This window comes from Lissotriton helveticus, chromosome 5_1 (genome assembly GCF_964261635.1).
Source record: "Lissotriton helveticus chromosome 5_1, aLisHel1.1, whole genome shotgun sequence".
NCBI lineage: Eukaryota > Metazoa > Chordata > Amphibia > Caudata > Salamandridae > Lissotriton > Lissotriton helveticus.
The window spans coordinates 1764070761-1764085852 of record NC_136065.1 but is presented as its reverse complement, the minus strand read 5'-3'; the positions used below and the strand labels follow the sequence as shown (position 1 = coordinate 1764085852).

The following is a 15092-nucleotide window of genomic DNA, read 5'->3' as shown; positions in this document are numbered from 1 at the left end:
AGAACAGAGATTTGAGACAAAAATATATTTATTAATTTAATTGCCACTAACTTCCTGAGAGCTGGAAGATTCATGTTCAGCATTTTGGCAAACGCATTGAGTTTCTGTAAAGCAGACTTGCCCAGCTGTCAAATTAAAAATGAATATTTATGCTCACTTTGCAGAGGCAGGGACTCTGAATGTCCTAATCAGCTCATCAAAAGGTCTCTTGCGCTTGGCAATTGTGCACTTTGCCCATGCCTTGAGACAACTGTGGTACAGGTCCACAGTTGGGGTGGAATCTCTACACGGTGCATAGCAGCGTGTGCCATGCAGAGATTTCGTCACAAGTAAGGAGACTCCGTCATAAGTGTGAAGACTCTGCACTCGTAACTTTACTACATTTAAGTCCCTTTGTGAATCAGGCCCTGTCCATTTAACCCCTGCTTCCAGCAGGAATCCTTGGAAGTCAATAAAAACTGGGTTTGCAGGGTATCATTTTCAAAGTTTTCCACAGACTTTGGCTGCATAATATGTAGTTGTTTTTTGTTGAAGTTTTATATAGCGCATATTCGCCCAAAGGTATCAGGGCGCTTTACATTAGCGCCAATTGCATCACAGATGGACACATTCATTATTTTTGTTTTCATGCATGGGGAGATTAAGTGATTTGCCCAGAATTTCAGGTTGCTTGAGCCTCCTGCCAGGCTCGAACCTAGTTCCTCAGGTTCAAGTTGTACCGCTCTAGCCCTTAAGCCTCGCAATTTGTGTGGTTTCCAGGGAGCCATGTATAATCAGTTGTCTCATCACTACGATCTTGCCTGCTCCACTCAATAACTGACGTGCATTAGCATAAGGATTTTCCTGGGCACAGGCAATGGTAAGTTTGCGCAACTGACCTGGGGAGCAAACAGTAGATCTTTATCAAAAACCATCCCTAGTTTTAATTTGCGAGATATTTGTTTTTCCCTAACACTTCCACCACTAGAATCTCAATTGTTGCTCCATTTAGGTAGAGGATGTTTTCATTTCTCCAGTTTAGTGTGTGGCTTAGTCCCTCAATGTTGCCTGTTTGGCTCACAAAATAGTTGTTTAATTCGATACCTTCAACGTAGTCTAATATATTTGCTAGCTGTAGTATAGATTTATCGATTATCAGCTCCAAGACTAGGAACTAATGAGAGGCACTGCATGCCATGCTTCTTATTCAGGATTGCTAGGATCCAGCACCGATTTGTTCGTTTTTTATTGTTGTGGATGAACACATGCTTTGCTAGGCCATGATAGATACCCAATTAATTTGCGTAGTCTTTTTTAATATGCTTTAGAGTTCCGCAGTACGGCCAGCTGCAGAAAGATCAATGAATTGAAGGGTTGCATCATCCAGGCTCATTTGGAATTCTACACTAATGTTTTAAAGGATCAGTAAACTTTCCCTGCATGGGTGTGAAGGCTCAATGTAGCAGAAGATGGTTATATTCAATGAATTCTTGAAGTTTGTTGGCCACCTCTTTTGCTAAGATGTATTTGTGATAAAGAACACTGAATACTCGCGAGTAGCTTTAGGTCACATGGGTTGGCTATGGGTTTCTTCAGTAACAGTTAATGTTTACACGTGCAATTTGAAATTGAGCGGTTGTTTTAGAGAGTAATATGATCATCAATTAGTTGATTTTCCAGATAGATGTTGATGATGTCTTTAGCTTGTTTGATGTTTTGTTGATGCGTCTGAGGTCGTAGACTTTGAGGCACAATATATGGTATGTTGGCACCCTCTCCTATATGCCTTACAATGTGGCTTAAAAAGAAGGGGCTAGTTGGCACCAAATGCCTATCAGACTCGGGTGCGTACAACTAAACAAAAATTAATTCGATCTCACAAATTACAACATGAATTGTTAACACCTTATTCGTACAGGTTTATTCATTAGTATACAATTAATTCTGCAATTTCCAAAACAATGATTATACATATAAATTGTATAAGCATAAGTCAACAATTTGCTCAAAAAATCAAAATTCAAAATAACACATTTTCATTTCAAGATGCTGGTGGCCCAATGCATTTGGGGACTGAAATGGGGTCCCTTTGTCAGGGGAAACATCTATAATGAAGTAAACACCCCTCTTGGTGTATGTGGCGAGAGTGCTAAGACACTACACGATCGTGGGGCTAGAACCGCGGGTCTCTCATAGGACTGCCAAAATTTCAAAAGTGCGGCTACAGTGATTTTCCCAAGCTTGAGAAAACGAGAGAAACGAGAAAAAACCTTTTCCGTGTCCGCGTTGTAGTTGGCCTATCATCTTTGCATTGTATCTTTCTCCATTGAACATTCCAGTTTACAACATTGTTCAACCAATTGCCCTGTAAGGTACTTCTTGAAGAAAATTTCCCAATTGAACATCACCAGAATTAACATGAGATCAATTATGTGGTCAAACTTGGGGCATTGGTCGAATTCAGAAGCCATTCCCAGAAGCAGGCAGGTTAGTTAGCGTGATGGTCATTTGGGCTAATGAGAAACATGTGACTATCAGGTTGGATAAGTGACCCTTAGGTTAGACAAATAAAAAACAGAAGGATTAGGAGGAGAAGGCCATTAGATTGTAATCATCATTACACCAATGAGCACTTCAAAAAATCTTTTTGATGACTTTTGTTATTAAGGAAGGTTAAGGTTATCTTTGTAATAGTTTGTTGTTTGTTGTTGTACCATGCTTTTTCATTTGCAAGGCGAAAGATTAATGACTGTACGTTTCATAAGTTCACATTTGCCATAATAAATGCTTTTTTCTTTACCTCAAACACAACATTCATAGTGGTAACACACTATACAGATTCAATAGATTTTTTAATGATATCCTATTCACAAGTATAATTGTTGAATTAATAAAAAATGGTGTCACCCTTTATCTTTCCTATTGGACCATAAGTAACAGTGAAAAATAAAAAGTGGAAATTGGATGATTCATAATTAAATAAATAAAAGTAGCAGTTTGTCTTTTTTCTCTACTTTTGTGACAGATAGGTTCTCTCCTCTTCCTGGATGGCAGTCTACTTTGTTTGTGCAAGTTCAATCAATCAATCAATCAATCAGTGTATTTGTAGAGCGATTCTTGTCACCAGTGAGGGTATCCAGGTGCTTTGCATGTTCAATATTGCAATGCATGCCTTGTTAGAACACAAATTATAACTTATGCTACAGCTAGCAAAAGCTTACTGCTATTACATCCTAAAACCTACTAATCATTTTCAAATTTCCACTTTCCATGATTAGTGGTTCATGAAAATGCCAGAGGTAACATAAGCCACAATAAGCACTGTTTGACTAGCGGTGTGTGAAATTTGAATAGTTTCCTTCTATGTAATTAAGTGAAATTTCAGAAACATTACACAAAATGCAAATCTACCAATTTGAATGTGTCATCATATTTAATATTTTATCATTGTTAATGTTTAGTTATATATTACTCATACCTGACTGGTCTCGGCTTCCAGTAAGTGTATCATCACGGTGGATGGAGCGTAGTGATCGCTTCCGGAGAATGGTGGACTCGAACATTTTGATTTCGGTCTACATTCTCTGGGTAACGTGATGGAGACTGTCCTGGAACAACAGCGGCGCTGTCATGAGGAGCGTGAGTGGCTGAGCGATGTAATGATGAAGGAAATGATGATTAAGAAGAGCATGGCTACCGTGGATCTCTGCTGCTGTCTTTGAGATGTTGAGGCAACCGCACAACCAGCATGGAGGACATATGTCTATCACCAGCTCGGGAATTCCTCCAGTCCCAAGATCATTACCCCTGGGTGCAACAACACCCTGAAGGCCTGGCTAAACGAGCACCGCAAGAACCACCAACAATTGCGAGAAGATCATGCTCTGTAAATATTTAATATATTTTTGTCCAACCATAATCACTTCAAATTTTCTTAAAATGTAATCTTGAGTGAATTTGCAACTTGTAAATATGTAACTTTAACCTCTAGTATCTGTAGTAGACATATGTCCTTTCTACCATTCTTATGTGAGTTTAGAGTTTATCTGTTTTGTATCTCTTATGTAATGCATGTACTCTGAAGTCCTTACGTAATGTAGCTAGTTCTATTGTAAAGTTCTCTGACACCTTTGGGTAAAGTTTGAGCTATATATAAATGCATAAATATCATGCTGAAGATGTCCGAAGTCTAACAATGATACATAAGTAGGTCAGCGAAGTGATAAAGTGAGCAAATAGACACGTGAATGACACTTGGAAGTGGGTGTAAATGGTGAAAGATGTTCTTGATGTCACTGTTGACTTGTGGGGTAAAGGTCAGCTCAAAGAAGACGATAACCTCCAAAACCTTTCAAACAGCTGTCACTGGAAGTTGATCAAGCATAAGTCCAAGGAGCTCAGCCAACTTGTTTGAGTAGTCGATCTAATTATTTCTTCTGTGACATCCTGTTTTTAAACCTTTTCTATTTTCGTTATATGCTTGTTTTCAGATTCTTTTATCTCTTTTAGTAGAAGGTGTGAACTTTTAGACCTGCAAAATGTTAGCATCATATCTGCCTCCAATCTAGGCTTGCATATTGTTTTGTTATGAGGAGTGCCATGACATCATGGAAGCTTATTGTGGAATTTGAATTTTTTTTAAGTTAAAAGGGCATATAATCTACATGTACATTTAGATGACACATTTATCACCATATTTGTTTAGTATTGTTGATGATTTAGTGTTTGCAAGTACTGTTTTATTTTATAAACTAGCAGCCCGTCCCGACGTTGTCCGGGTATGAAATAGAATGTGTCTAATATGTGTATTTGGCAAGGGCAATGTATTTTAAAATCTCGCGGTAGATAACATTTTTTGTTTCATTAGAATAGGGACGGAGAAAGCCCAGCTTCAGCTCTGGTTGATGTTAGCAGGCGCATGTAATTGGTGTCGTGATCCGCCGCATGAGCCCGACTACAGCCCTGGTTGATGTTAGTAGGCGCGTGTAATGTCGTTGAATGAGAGAGTTATCAGCCGCGGGTAAATCCGTTTAATGAGAGAGTTGAGTGACAGCGAGTAGGAGAGGCTGCAGTAATTGTCCCGGCAGACAGGCTCATTTGCGTGTTCCCCCGCTTGAGGCCCAGATGCAGGCCTGTTTGATGTTAGCAGGCGTGTGTTCTCCCGCTTGAGGCCCAGCTGCAGCCCTGGTTGATGTTATCAGGAGCATGTAATTAGTGTACTGATCCGCCGCCTGAGCCCGGCTAGTGCCCTGGTTGATGGTAGCAGGCGCGTGTAATTTCGTCGAATGAGAGAGTTCAGTAACAGCACGCAGGAGAGGCTGCAGTAACGTTACTTACCAGGCCTCCAGGTGAACGCGTTTGTCACGCCCCCAGCACACAGCCACAGCAGACGATCTTCTGATTAATGTACGACCCACATGGCATGAAGGGCAGAATGTAGCAGATGCCCCCAGCGTTTCTCACACCCCCAGCGTGCCCCTTGATGAGGCGCAATTGCGTTCACATGGCATGAAGGCCCGACACACACCCTCAGCGTTTCTCACGCCCCCAGTGTTTCTCACGCCCCCAGCGTGTCATGCCCCCAGCGTGACCCTTGATGCTGCGCAGCAACGTAATTGGCGCTTGTACATACGACTCACATGGCATGAAGGGCGGACACACACCCCCAGCGTTTGTCACGCCCCCAGCATTTGTCACGCCCCAGCACACGCCCACAGCCCACGATGTGATGGCCGTACCACATGCCCCCAGCGTTAGTCACGCCCCCAGCCCATGGCCACAGCACAACGCAGACACGCCCACAAGGGACTACTTTGCTGGCACGGTTCTTTTACCTTTTAAATGTATATGGTGGCCGTCTGCATAGCCTAAGTCCTTCTGCTGCAACTGCCCTTTCCAACGCTGTATTGGGTGTTGTGATTGGTGCTGTGGTTACTGAGATTACCCACCTCAAAGGTTTGGGCTCTCTCTTTATAATATTAGTATGGATATGAGATCAAATTTGGAATCTGATACTATAAAAAGTTAGGTATCTCACACAACGTTAGTAAGGGGCTTTGTGCTAGAACGATCATGCCAGAGGTCACACTGGTTGGAGGCGGCTCCAGGAGTGGTGCAGACAAATGGCCTTCAGCCTTGCACTGTTTATCTTTCTTAGGCAAGGGCAGTGTTAAAGATTAGACAAACAGCTATTTCTTACTGAGAGAAGGTGCGCTATGAGAACATTTTAAGAACCTCAGGGGCAAATTTTAAAGAAACTGATGCATCTGTAGAGATGTGTCAGTTTTCCTGCGCCTACCTGCGATACCCTTGTGCCACCATGGATGCACTGTATTTACAATACAGCGCACCATGGCGCAAGGATTGACAGACGCGTCAGAAATTTTAACACATTTATTGGCCCAAAAGTCACGCATTGCTGGAGTTATTTCGCAAGCACGACACAACTCCAGCAATGCATAGGGAGGCCTAAACTCATTGTACTGCGTCACTCCTTACACCTGCTTCAAGCAGGCATAATGTTTTGATGCAGTGTCATCCTAGAAGTGGCACAGTGAAATCATGTACATTACACTGCGTCACTTCTGTAAGGTTTTCCTGTGTGGGAACGCCCATCCTGCATACATTATACCAGACGCAGATATAATGTGACGCATGGCTTTACAACGTGACTCATCTCCCTAGATGCGTTACCTTGTAAATTGATCACATTGTTTACGGTGCTGCTGCATTGCAAAAGTGTCACAACGGCAGCGCAGTAGTGTTGCAATGGCCTTGTTGCTTCTGATAAAATTTATCAAAGAACTTAGAAGTAGCAATAGGGTGTTAGGATTCTGTGAACTTGCTAATCATGCTTGTAATGTTCCTATTCTTTTCACTGGCCATGCCATGTATAGCTACATTTATTTTCTCATTCTGTGTGGTTACTGCTCACATTTTTATATACGTTTACCCCCTGTTTTGTGGTGCTACTTTGAGTATATTGTTCATTTACAAAAGAGGGTTTGGAGTTCCATTGGATCCCTGGTTGTGTATGGGTCGCAGTCCAACTGGATTTCTAATTTGTATTGATGTATTGAACTTGCAAAAGTGGGTGCTTTTGCGGCCTTGGAGACCAAACAAACAATGGATTTAGGCCCAGACCTCTGTACTAGGGTGAATGCATTGTTCAGCATTCTGTCCTTTCATTTGTTGTTTTTGCTTTTGGAGTGGAGGCCCAGATCATGACGGGTGACCATGACTAGAGGTGTGAGAAATCTGCATAATTTTTCTCTCGTGTAATTATGCAAAACTTCTGCAAAACTGCATGAAATTACTTGTAATGTGCAAATCCGTCATTCTGTGCTATATTTTATGGCAAAGTGTGTCCTTATGTCAGTTTTTGAACAATGTTGAATTTGAACAAAATCACCACAATTAACAACTGCTTACATTATGTTCTTTGCTTACCTCTATAGTAAATGTTTACCATAAATTGTGCCAGTCGCTGTACATTTATACCATGAATGCTATGTAATCATGCCAACTAATGCAGGCAAAATCCTCACAATTACGCAAATTATGCCAGTGTAATTCATAATTAACCCAGGCCTAGTCATGACCATTCACATTATGAGCATTTCTGGCATGTGAGTGATTGTGATGCATTTGCATGTGGGGTAGATGCTGTCCTTATTGGCCTGTAGAAGATTAAAGTACTTAATTAAATGAAAAGCTAGTTTTATTTTTTTAAACATACAAGCTTTTTTTTGGAAGAATTCAATTTATTAGTCAATACAAAGTTTGCTTTTGGAAAGAAATGTTTAGATTTTCAATAAGGTGAAGTAGATGTTTGTGGACAAAAGTATAACACCTTTACTTTCGCAATATGTATAGAACTGATAGAATAGGGGTTCAGAGCACACTGCCTCACATCCCAGCACAGTTTGCCCCTATGCATCCCGGTAGATGCGGTACACAGTTCATGCTTACTTCAAAATTAACTGGAGTTTTTCACCAAAGTTGGTGCAGACATTGCTGTATATCTCTAGCCAAGTGTTTCTGGGTTGAGCCCTTCATCAGTAGAGAGCGGCAGTATTAGAGAGCAGAGAAAAATCATCTGGGATTGCTGGAAATGCTGCCAAGTTCCTCTAAGGTCACAGTACCACTCCAGGCACCCAGGTGCATCTCCAAAGGTCATCAGCTTGCTGGCTCATGGGAGCCTTTTAAACAGAATGGTGGTTGGGTATATAGAACTGATGCCCTGGGGATAATTCATGATACTTTGGCAACAAGAGGTCCTTGGTGCAAGTGCAGTGTTGCTGCTATGGCTGTTATTTCAAGATTCATGTGGAGGCACTTCACCAGTTATTTGGTAAACATTTGTTATGACATTATCATCAGTAGAAGCAAAAGTAGTGGAAGCTTAAGAATCTGCCTGCTGTCTGGTCCTGCAATCCCTCTGTAATCTGAGTGGTATATCAGTCTAACCTAAGGAATAGCATTGTTATCTAATGAGTCATCGTAAATTCATATTTTCCTCCATGTCAATAGCATGCCAGGTTATTTGAAGTGTTTGTAAAATACATAGCTACTCAGACAATATTTATGTAATTGGACTGAAAAATGCTTTTTTTGTTTCTTTTTCTATCATTTCTTACACTTTTGTTTGTGGGGGAATTTACAAGTCTTAGACCACAACAAACTCTGATGTATTTATACATGCAAGCTTTTAATCAATTAATTTGAAAACAGTGTTGTAAAATTGCCAATGCAGCCCTGTTTTTCGGATGAGCTTTGAGACCTGTTGTATTTCGTTTGTGGGCTTAAAGCCCGCCCACTGCTTTTTATTTGTTTGTCTCAGGGTCCTTTAAAAATACTTGCTTGCTAGTGGTCAATCCTTCATCTTTGACCCGCTTCTTTGTCTATCTTTCTTCCCATGGAGCAGGGACCAACTACTGTATCTTTTTGCCTCGGTTATTTATCTGTTGTTTGGGGGACTATTTTGTTCTTGGTTTCCAGCTAGTCATACTGTTTGCCTATGTCCAGATAACAGTCAGCTGCATTGTTCTTTGCAAACTGCTGTCTAAGCAAACAATGTCAAATGGTTTATTTATGTGCCCTGAAGCGCACAACCTGATACAGCAGAGAAGCAACGATTGCTCATCTGATCACAGGTAAAAGCTTCTGCAGTGGTATTTAGATGCAATTCAACCTTCAAGGTTTGTTTCCCACAAATATAACTACTGGGCCTTACCAATGCAAGCATACAACAAAGAAAGTGCTGAGGGCAGCTCTGTGAAACATTGCGTATGTTTATGTCAATCATAAACATTGGTGGCACCCAAGGGTTTGCTCCTAGGCCTACTTAACTGCAGGTCGCTCGTAAAACACTCACACGAAGTGAACCTTTTAATCATAAACAATGCCCTAGATATTCTGTTTTTAACAGAAACCTGGCTTACCCCCAGCAGTGGCCCAGACATCGTCCTAGCACTCCCCCCCGGATACGTCATGCACTCACTGAACAGACCTGAAGGGAGGGGAGGTGGACTAGCGATAATTCTTAAGGATACTCTCACCTGCAGAACATCTGACGGCAACATCAAGGGATACGAAAGCTGCCATTATACAATACAAATATCCCCAGTCACTTCGCTGTCAGGGACACTGATATACCGTCCACCAGGCAATCTAGGAGACTTTTCAAACAAAATTATCGACCAGACGTCCATCAAATGTACCACCACCACTAACTACCTATTACTAGGAGATTTGAATGTACATTTCTTGGACCCTGATGACAAGCAGGCCAGCGAATTACTCCAGGACCTCACCTCAATGGGCCTGGATCTCAAAAACCCACGGGCCACTCATGAAAGAGGGCAACTGCTTGATCCGATTCTTTCGAATATCTCTAATCTGAGAACGCTCGATCATATCCCCCTTCCCTGGACGGACCACTTTTTGGTCTCCCTAGTATGGGACATCTCCACTCCGCCCCCTCCACCTTCCAAAACCAGAACGTATACCAGACGTTGGCAGAGACTGGAACCAGACGTGTGGGCAGCCAAACTCAGGGAAAGCGCCCCGCCTCCCCCCCATGACACCTTAGCAGGGGACAAAGAATTCAGTACCTGGATCACCCATTCGCTCGATGCCATTCTGCCCAAAACTCACTCTCTGAAATACATCAAGAGAGTTAATCCCTCACCCTGGTACACCCCGGAACTCAACCTTCTTAGCAAGATTTGCAAAAGGAATGAACGTATCTGGAGGAAGGAAAAAACCATGGAACAAAAAGAGTCATTCCGTTCCTCTATAAAAACTTATAAAAAAGAGCTCTGTAACACCAAAACCAGTTTCTATGAGAACAGAATTAAAAACGCCGCTTGTTCGGCCCACGAAACTTATTCGGTTCTTAAAGAACTCATCCACGCCCCTGACCCCCCACTCAAATACCTTGACCCCAAAGAAGCTGAAACTAAATGTAACAACTTAGCCACCTTCTTTGACGAAAAGATTCAAAAAATTCTTCTCACCATACCTCCCCCCGATCAAACCCACACAGAGCAGGATCTCACTGCCACCTCTACCCATCCTCCTTTGTCACTAGATCACCTTCAACCCTTCCTGGATGCCTTCGGCCCCGTTACAACGGAAGAAGTAGGAGCAACGTTGGCTTCAATTAAAAGTGGTTCCCCCCTCGACCCTGTACCCCTCCGTTTCCTAAAAAAAGTGTCGAGCACCATCATCCCCACCCTTACGGCCCTGATCAACTCCTCTTTCATGGAGGGCATAGTCCCCTCCAGCTGGAAAACGGCAGCTGTTAAAGGTCTATTAAAAAAACCTTCCTTAGACCCGCTGGACCTCACCAACTACAGGCCCATATCCCTCCTTCCTGGAAACAGCAAGATCGCAGAGAAGCTGGTAAACAAACAATTGTCATCTTACCTAGAAAGCAACAACCTCTTAGCGGTCTCCCAGACAGGGTTCCGCCCAGGTCAGGGCACGGACATCGCCCTCCTGGCAGTGGTAGAGAAGGCCAGAAACATTCTGGACACAGGAGGATCAGTGGCAGTGATCCTCCTGGACCTCAGTTTGGCCTTCGACACTGTAGACCACCCAACCCTAATCCATCGACTGGGAGAGATCGGACTAAAGGGTACAGCCCTGAAATGGTTAGAATCCTTTTTATCAGGACGCTCCTTTCAGGTGCGGGAAAATGACAGCTGCTCATCCACCTTCCCCCTCCGGTGCGGAGTACCACAGGGCTCATCCTTGAGCCCCACGTTGTTTAACGTGTACATGGCCCCACTGGAGAAGAGGGTCAGTTCGTTTGGCGTGTCAATTATCAACTACGCCGACGATACTCAACTGGTCGTAACCCTCTCACATCCCCACCATGCCCCATCGGATCTCCACAGCTGCCTCTCCGAGGTCCACCGATGGATGAACCTCTCTTCACTCAAACTGAATGGGTCCAAGACCGAGATCCTCTTGATGGGCCACAAGGGGCTCTTTTTACCATCTCACCTTTGGCCTAGCTGCCTAGGTGATCCTCCTACACCCAAGGAAGAGGTCAAGAGCCTTGGTGTATGGATTGAGAAGGATATGAGCTTTAAAACCCAGGCTAAAAAAACGGCGGGGACATGTTTTGGGCTACTCAGAGCCTGCAGGAAGGTCTTCCCCCTGCTCCCTGAGACTGCAAGGAGGCTCCTCATTCAGGGTCTAATCCTGGCAAGGTTAGACTACTGTAACCCCATTTACCTGGGAGCCCCTGAAGCCACCTTGAATTCACTACAAAAAGTCCAAAACGCTGCTGCCCGTCTACTCACGGGCACACCAGGAAGATCTTCCGCCAGGCCGGCTCTTAAATCCCTCCACTGGCTCCCAGTCAGAGAAAGGGTCGTCTTCAAGGCCCTCTGCCTGGCCCACAAAACCATCAATAATAATGGTCCCCCCCTTCTTAAAGAATTCCTCATCCCATACAAAGCGGAGAGAGACCTCCGGTCCGGTGCAGAAAATCTTATCATAGTCCCGAGAGTCAGAAAAGCCAAGACCGGTGGCCGTCGCTTTTCGGTTCACACGGCAAAACATTGGAACCAGTTACCACGGAAACTTAGGACAGAACCGAACTACCTCCAGTTCAGAAAAACCTTAAAGACCCTCCTTTTCCCACAGACATAAGCTCACCATACAGCTGAAATCCTTGGAGAATCAGGTCAGCGCTGGGATGCTCTCTGAGTTACTACGCGCTTTACAAAACCATTAAATAAATTAAATAAATAAATAAATTGCTATGCTATAACCACTCGTCACACATAGGAGATAACAAATTTTATGCATAATTCTAAACCCAGCTGCAGCTGTATGATTTGCCACCAAGCTTTGACTTACTCTTCTCCTTTTATGGAGTAGCACCACAGCAATGCGTGCCAAAGCAGACAGCGCTCAACTTGGACACTAACATGCTGTCCAAGAAGAGGCATCAGTTGGACACTCAGTATGACCAGTGGGTGCTAATTGGGCAAGGTAAAGCGCCTAAATCTGTGTGCCTACAAACCAGGTTGATTTAATTTATTCATGATTTTCCTCTGTAAATTAAGATTTTCTGGAGTCATAACTTAAGAAAGAAGACTGGGGACACAACTCCACATGTGAGCTAAAATACCGAAAGTAACAGTTGTGAAGGAATTAACTTTCACCTTCTAAATCCGACACTTTTAAGGCACAGTGACTATTTTATGTCATGCAAGAAGTGACTGAGATTGTCTTTTTTTTGTTGCTCTTTACCCTGTCATCATTGCTTGCTTCCTTCTCATTGTTTGCCCGTCCTCTCCCACCCATGTTGTTTCTGTTGGCCCATCCCTAGCACCCACCTCCTTCACTGCAATTTTTGCCGCGTCCGCCTCCATGACGCTCCCACATTAGGTAGCTTGCTCCGTCTGCCTGTTTTTGGCAGGCGCCATGCTCCAGTATGGGAATTAACATCAGAAATCCACCATAGCAGAAGAGCAGTCTTAGACGGGAGTGCACGTTATAGCATTGCTAGTAGCACATGTTAAGGGGCTTATTTTGGGGGAGCAAATGTGGGGGCACTTTATAAAGCAGCACCATATATTTTTTAATGCATGTTATTTTTTGCTTTCCCACCTTCTTTTGAGTGTGATGCTGGACATGTGGAACTAAGAATACCAAGATGCATGGAACTTGTTTCTTAAGCATCCACTCCACAATTTTAATAGTACAGAGAAACCCTTCTAAAGCCACAGAAGACAATCACAATAGCCAATTTGTGCCTGCAAATGGATATTGTATTCGATTCAGTGTATACTTTAAATATAATACAGCTGTGCTTTATTTATTAACAGTTACAGTATAATACCATTTACCCTGAAGCTTCTTGTTCACTGAGAGGAATGTGCAGAAACAGAAAATGCTGTCTGTTTTTACACTAGTTGCCAGAGAGAGCTCCGCTCCTCAAATGCAATGTTTTTTATTTACACAGTGCTTGCTGCCAAGCCTATCCACTTTTTACTGCTGTAAATAATAAGTGTTTCTGCTATTCAAGCCGTTGGTTCTTATTTTATCCACCTGGAGCCAATGAAAGGTATTCCAACTAGCAAATAGATTGAGAGAAGTGCATAATGTATGCATGAGAAAACTAGCACACGTGCGCCACTAGCTGCAGTCTTACTTAAGAAAGACATGGTATGCTTGCTGAAGGAATTGTTTTCATTCGTGAATTTATATTCTGACTATGAAACTTTCTGGTTACATCAACAACTATGGTGAAATAAAAACCATCAGAATCGTGACCTTTTTATATTCACATCAATTTCTTCAGCAGGTACATTCACGCACTCAGTTGCCTTGTTGGCTTATCGCAATATGCACATGTTTTGTCCACAACTCTTTTTGTGGAACTCAGCCAGTGGTCCAGTTTCGGAGAGTCAGACTGAATGGCTATTTTCTCGGAATGCCCTAAATTTCTTTTCATTTGTCAGCGGCCTCCCTTTCTGTTCGTGGCACACTGCCAAACCAAGCAATCGGCCACTCATATTGTGAAGTGTTGGCGGGAGGTGGAGGGGGAGCGGGAGCGGGAGCGGGAGATTGAACACAAACATAAAAAAGAAAATTATAAATAAAGAAAATTGCACTTACCTTGCTCCGATGGCTGCCACCTTTCTCCCGATCCTCGCGTCCTGTGGGAACTGCTGCACACCCCGCAGGCTCCCAGCTCCCGATCCCAGTGCTGCTCACATGCTGGGAGTATGTGCGAGCACCTCAGTTCAGCGCTCAGGCATAGACTGGATGCCTGCGTTGGTTCTTCACTCATCTATACAACACAGCTAGGTGGAGAAAGGCCAAGTGCGCATGATGGTTTGGCTGGCCTCAGAGGGCAGGCCAAACCATCATGTGCTCTTGGCAGTGCTCACCACTCCACCGTCCTTCCTGGTGCTGCAGCTGCAGCGTCAGTGTGGGTGACCACGCCCCTCCCTCTGCAGAAGTCGCAGCCGGCGGGATGAAAAATAAAATGATAATAAAAATGTTTTATTATCACTTTATTGTTGTCCTTTGCCTCTGATGGCTTTAAGCAGTGGGGGTGGCGGGCGGGGGGGGGGGGGGGGGGGGGGGGGGAGAGGGGGTGTTGATTCACCTTGTCTGTTTACCATCTCCCTGATTCTTCCCCCCCCCACCACCCCAGGCTGAGGTACACTCAGAGGACCTCTCTTGCACTGACATAAATAAATAGATCTGCTAAGAAAAGAAAGATTCTGTTTGTGTTTTGCCACTACTGGCCCTCCTTAATAAATGAAGGCACTGAAAGCAGCCCCAGGCCCACCCAATGTATAGGTTTGTCCTAAAGACAGCTTTATCTGTCTCACCAGGCACGTGTTCATATATATGTACACACACACACACATATATATATATATATATATATGTATATATATATATATATATATATATATATAGTATATATAATTAAATAGATACAAAGATAGGCTTTCGATCATCCCTCATCATCCATTGGTCTGTTCAGGTGTACAGCGTTGAGCAATGGGTCATGTCATCCACGCTACCCATTTGAGTGACAGACCTTATCCTATTCACTTTTCGCACATCCG

The 15092-nt window shown here is 43.3% G+C and overlaps 1 long non-coding RNA gene across 2 annotated transcripts in view; it reads right to left on the bottom strand.

Annotated features, from left to right (window-relative positions):
• Window positions 1–14306, bottom strand: part of LOC144753813 (uncharacterized) — a 208296-nt gene extending 193990 nt beyond the window's left edge. For both annotated transcript variants that reach the window (XR_013594542.1, XR_013594543.1), the window contains exon 1: window positions 14125–14306. This is a non-coding gene — a long non-coding RNA (uncharacterized LOC144753813). The remainder of the gene's footprint in view (window positions 1–14124) is intronic.
• Between the last annotated feature and the right edge of the window lie 786 nt (window positions 14307–15092).